Below are 6,685 nucleotides of genomic sequence, written 5' to 3' on the forward strand. Positions count from 1 at the left end.
AGAAGCTTCCTGGAAGAATCCCTAGCTGCTGCCCCACCGACTTCCCGAGCTATCATTACCAGAACCAGATAAAATCTTAGTTAATAGGCCAAAAATCTCAAGTTTAGCCCAAGGTCAAACTTGGTCAAAAGTCAACGGTCAACGGAAGTCAAAGTTAACAAATCAAACTTCAGGCTGAGTATGCCCAATGTACTCAGCTCGTACTCATGGCGTACTTACCAACCAGAATCAGGACCCCATATGAGTACGCGTAGCGTACTCGAAGGTACGCTTGGCGTACCCGACCAAATGGCAATTTTGCATTATGTGCTTAATCTCTTAAGTCCTTTCATCCAACACTTAGATCTAGTCCCACAACATCATTCTAAGTCATAAAGTTTCCACCTTTATGACTTTCCATGTCTAGAAAAGGTCCAAAAGCTAAAACCTTAACTAATCAATCCATTAAGACACACTACAAGAAAAAGACCCTTTTACGACGCGCAAGCCACGACACTCGTTGATTTATGTTACGCAAAAGAGAGTGACTTTAAAAAAGTGTCATCTCTTCAAAAAATTTAACAATAGAGGACACGCATTATTGCGTGCCCTTAAATTAGTGTCTAACAAAAAAAAACACGGAGGGCACCTATAATAAAATGCACGTCGTCTAAGGATGTCGCTTTATAATTTTTAATGGAACGCGCGTTCCATCCTTTAACAGTAAGGGGAAATGAAATTCTGAAAAAATTAAAAATCCCGCCTTCCTTTTTTTTCTCCTTTCCCTCTTGCCCAAATTATGGACGCTCCTTCCTTCCCCCTCCCGACATTGACTGCTGCCTACTTCTTCCCTCACTTCTACCTACTGGAACCACCATATCTCCCACTCGATGTTGAAATTGTTAGAAAAAGCCCTAATTATACTCTCAAGTCTAAATACAGAAAAAATAGAAGATGGTGAAGAAGTAGCAGTAGAGGAAGTGGAGGATGAACAGTCGAAAATGGAAGGAATGGCATCAATAGCGTTGTTACTAGATGGGTCAATCTCGGGTCATTTTGTTCAGCTTCCCAAGTCCGTTTATTACCAGATGGGTCAATCTCGTCTTTTCGTCTCGACTTCATATCTCTCTGTAAAGCAACCGACGACCCCCACACCACCATCTGCAAACCCTAAGCCATCGTCACTACCATTGAACCCTAAAAACTCATTCACACTCCACACTTTTGTGATTTTACTCTTGGGCTCTCATTCTCTCCTCTTGGGCTCTCCAATCTCTGATTTTACTCTGAAACGTCGATCGACATCCCCACTTCACCTACCATCCACCCAAAATCAATGCTGATTGTAACCACCTTCAAGCATGATGCCATCTCTGCTATAAAGTAACCGAAGCTTACATTCTCATCGATTCCACTTTCTCTCTCTGAACAAAAATATCTCATATTCTCTAAAAGCCCTAAACCAGCCACCGCCGGCTATCACCTCCACCATTGTTCACGTCGTCCTACTTCCTAGATGGTGTTTGTGTGTGCGCGACAAGACTGAACAGAAAATGGGAAAGAAAAGAAAAAACGAGCAGAAAGATAGAGAAGAGAAAGTGTTGATAGCTCTGTTAACGAATGTGGAGTCTCCAAAGCTGTTGATATCATAGACAGCATCATAAAGGATCCTTCAAGGGCACAATTGCTAAAGTTTTTCATGTCTGATGGAGATCTTTCAAAAGAACTTGATGATAGATTTGGCTCTCAGTGTGGGGATATTTTGGTCTTTTTCGATGCATTGGATAATTGCAACTCTGAATCGGTTAATGTGAAGATCCTTACTTTCTTTGTTGATCTTTTTTCTGGAGACACATGCCCTAATTTCAATCCAGATTTACAGAAGAAATTCCTTGACCTGGATTTGGTCCACAGAAGAAGGATTTCTTGAAAGTCCTACGCCTACAGGGATCAAGGTATGCTTTGTTACAATGCTATTTATGTTTTACTTTTTTTGTTTGACTTGATGGGCTTTCTTGGTTAACCACTTAATCTGGACAGCTTAGTGTATCAAAACACCAACCCTTCCCCTACTTGCCCTTAATATTTTTTCCACCAACTTCTCTCATGTTAAAATTGATGATGATTATGAAATCTGTTTGTTGGGATGTAAGGGTAAAATGGTCATTTGGTCTTAGGGGTTGTTTTATAGTTGCTAACCATTCAACCACTTTACCATACAAGACTTGATGGGAAAATAAAAGAAAAAAGAAACAGCCCCTGAATTATTTGTATTGATTCATGATTGATACCTTGTGTTTTCCCATTCCAGGTAACAGTTTCCAATTCGAATCCAAACATAGTAATGGTTGGATTTCGTGTCCATGTGGGGAACACATTAGCAAACCATATACCCTCTGAGATAACAATTTTCCAAAGAGTTATAAAACTAGACGAAGGCATGAGGTCATGGTATGACATCCCATTTACAGTTGCAGAATCCCTTCTAGCTGATGATGAAATTACAATCTCCATAGGAACAACTTTCAACAGATCAACTTTACCAAGAATAGACACTTTAGAAATTTATGGTAGAGTAAAGGATGAATTTGGTTGGAAGGAGAAAATGGATGCAGTACTGGACATGGAGGCACGTGTGCTTGGTAGCAGTTCTTGGGTTTCAGGATCTGGGAAAAAACGTTGCATTGGTCAAGTTACTCCTATTGAAGAACAGGTTGTTGCAGATGGACTTAACCTTTCCTCCAGATTATACGCGTTGTGTAAGCCAAATTGATCTTCTAATATGGAGGAAGTAAAAACAAAGCTGAACAAACTAAAATGCAAGTAGTTGTTGGAAACCATATTTGAAAGCGACAGGGAACCTATGTTGCAAGCTGCTGCATGTCGCGTTCTTCAAGCCATTTTTCCTAAATGAGAAATATATTATCAAGTACACAAGTCACTTCTCTACTTCAGTTTTTTATATTATGCTTTTACTAATTTACAATCACAGGGACAACAGATGCAAATGAGGAATCTTCACGATCACATGCCATTCTTCATTTATAAATCTTGCAGGAAATGAAAGAGGTGCAGATACAACTGATAATGATAAGAAAACAAGGTAAAGGTTGGAATATAGAATGGAATGGAATGGAATGAGTCATTCCATTCCATTTCTTCCCTTTCTATTTTTCTCTCTCTCTTTTTTTCTAATGATCAAAGTTCTTGTTTTTAATATCAGTTTCCCTGTTCTCTTTTATACTTGATGCACCTTTTATTTGCAGGCTTGGCCTGTGCGTACTCCAAGGCCTGTTGCTTTCAAGCTTGTTGCTGATACCCCTCTTCTTACTGGACAGGTAAGTTTCAAATCTTTTTGTTGTGGATTTCTTATAGTTTCTTTTTGTTGTGGATTTTTTATAGTTTACTTAGCTTCTTAAATCAAAGAGTATAAAGCTTTCCTAATGTGTTCTAATAATTAAGAAAATGGTATTTTTTTGAAAAATGCTTCTCAATTTATCTTATTAGGAAGAATGGAGAACAGGCCTCAAATCATATGTTTTTTTTTTCCAGTAACTTCCACTTCCTTCATCGGTTTGTAACAATACTGATGGACTCTGCTATTTTGTTGTATGGTGTATTACCTTGGATATAATTTGTTTTTACAGTTTTCTCTTTTTATTTAATTTAAATTTGGATATAAGTTTGTAACACATGGGATTTATGATTGCAGCAAACAATCTTTCTTTTCTTTCCAGACATGATTAAAGGCATGTTTTTGGCTGTAGTTATTGGACCACCTGTTATGGTTGCCATCATTTTAATAGTACATGTATTATTCTATCTCTGAGAAATTTCATTTTCCATGTCATCAAAAGCTGCCAGATGGACTATTATCTTTCATGTTTGAGTTGGTTCTCAACTTGTAGAAGAATAACATAAAATATTTTGGCATCTGAGTGTAAAAAATAATATTTGAAATCATAAGTTCCTTAATAATACTTTATTGTGTTACATGTACTTTATTACTTACTCATAATATATAATTCAATCTGATTATTGATTATGTTTGGTGAGATCATGTTCTCTGTTCTTGATGCTGCATCTGATAGGGAACCAAAAGTGAGGACTTTTTTTCCCTTGACACTTGAAATAACAGGGTAAGGAGAGCATTCTAAACATTCTGTAAACTTTAAAAGAAGAGGGAAATAGGGTCTTGTTCAATGCTTTAGCTGTGTTTGCTCTAAGGGAGATCAACTTATCAAAAGTAAGTTACTGTTTCACCCTTTTATTTAATATTTTTGTGATTGAATGAAAGTCTTAATGAAAGTAATTGACAACCCTTTCTCTGTAAATGATGTTGTGATTGTGGGAGAGGTGTTGTGTTTTTCTCTGTTGCTAGGTAACCTTCTCAACAACAACATTCTACTTAAGCAGGTGAGTAATCAAGATTAAGGGAGACTTGTAATCATGTTTGACATTCCTTTCCAGTAAGAAACAGAGTTGTATGATTATTTGTTAGTTTTATAGGAATGTATAACCCATGTTAGCAATGTATTATTTTTGTTTAACATTTGAATGATTCTTTGTATGACATTACAATTTGTGCAATTTATTTTATTTTTTGAGTATGAAATTTTATTTTATATTATGCAATGGATTGTATTTTTTGTATATGGTATTTTATTTCTATTATGAGAAATTAAATGTAAATTTAATTTAAAAATTAATAAATATATAAATTTATTTTTTTTAAACATTTAAATTTACGATACGCAAAAATGTGTGTCATCTTCATTTATGACATGGCCTTTCTTGACAGGGGCTTTCTTGATACGCATTGCGTGTCATTAACACGCGCGTCGTAAGGTTACGACACGCGAATGCGTGTCATCTTCCTTTATGACAGGGCCTTCCTTGATACGCATTGCGTGTCGTAAACGCGCGTCGTAATTGCGCGTCGTAAATGAGCGTCGTAAATGCGCGTCGTCTCTCTTTATGACAGGGCCTTCCTTGACACGCATTTGCGCGTCGTTTGAACCTTTTACGACGCGCAATGAGCGTCATAAAAGGCTGTTTTTCTAGTACTGACATCATGACACTCTCATGGAAGGTATAAAAGGATCAAGATTATATTTTTATGGATCCTAAAAGCTCCATAATGGATAAAGTTTCCAACATTATCCATTAGAATGGTCCAAACCACCAAGATCTAGCCTTTAAGCATCAAATGGGACCAAAAGTGCATCTTTTTCAACTTAATCCATTAAGTCCGGGTCTCCAACCTTCAGATCTCAATCACAATGATGTTTAGATGGATAAAGTTTCCAACTTTATCCGTAACAAGGTCACAAACTTTCAAGATCTAAACTTTATGCACTAAAATGACCAAAAGCTCATAACATCAAAAACTAGCTAGATCTAACAAATGCATAATCAAGATTCAAACTTTATACCTCTAGAAGATAGATTAAGGTGAACAAAGTCCAGATCTACAAGCTCCAATGCAACCAACACTTCTACAAGAAGTTACTTCTTCTCCAAGGTGCACCATGCATACTCCAAAGCACTCAAAGTCACCTTCTTTTAGCTTAAAAGACTATCTAAGGTTAGGGTTTCATGAAAGGGGTGGTTGAGGGTGGAGGCTGAGAATGGAGTGGGTTTGGGGGAGTTAAGGAGATTAAATAGGGCTTAAACCACGAAAATAGGGTTTGGGCATTGATTGCGTATGCCCAATGTACTCAGGATTCCATTAGTACGCCCAACGTACACCTTTTGTACGCCCAACATACACCTTTTGTACGCCCAACGTACTCAGCTTGGTCCAAAACCACCCAAACTTCAAACGGTCATAACTTCTTCGTTCTAACTCCGTTTTCGACGTTCTTTATATCCACGGAATGGTATTGAGGAGCTCTACAACCCTATATAATTACTTTTGACTTAAAATACATCAAACTAAAATCTATAATTCATAAAATAAGTCTGAAACACTACATTCCCATTTTACCCTTTGACTCCAAAGTGCAAACCGAGCTATTGGGTCACATATCTACATTACCCACATCCAAATGAGCCTAAATATTACCATTTTAAAGGCCCTAATCCTTATGATGATCGCTCTTCAGGCCACAGCCTCGAATCAGAAATTAATTCGGAACAGTGCATTACAACTCTCCCCCACTTAAAGTAGATCTCGTCTTCGAAATCATTCACTACCATCCCCAGCATACCAGGCAACCTGAGCAACACGTCCACAATCCTGTGAATACCACAGCCTTCCCAAGGCAACCAAAACCAACCAAACCAAACTCTCTCTAATCCCGACTAAGGATAAATCCTTCGTCTCATGCAAGAAACTACTCCTACCTCCCCAGATCCTTAGACCTCACATTGGTCTGACTCCTCGACAGACCTCACATGCTGGAACCGTACCGTGCAACTTTCTTTCATGGATAACTGATCGAACAACCACTTCCAGTCTTAATTGAATTAGTATTACCAACCGAATGAATTCACTTACCATGTCCAGATGTCGAACGCCCGTCTTAACAGATAGTCCAAATAATCCTTCGAGTAGGGGATCCATCTTTGCAATGGTTAGACTCAGACGAGAGTTGTGCAGCAGAGTCAAATCGATTACTCTGAGATTATTTAATCACACTGCAAGTGGCTTAGCATCTCCCGGTCAACGAATATTCCACATAAGGATATAATCACTGTCGCT

Source organism: Lactuca serriola, chromosome 9, assembly GCF_051521515.1.
Source record: "Lactuca serriola cultivar US96UC23 chromosome 9, Lser_US96UC23_V15, whole genome shotgun sequence".
Taxonomy (NCBI): Eukaryota; Viridiplantae; Streptophyta; class Magnoliopsida; order Asterales; family Asteraceae; genus Lactuca; species Lactuca serriola.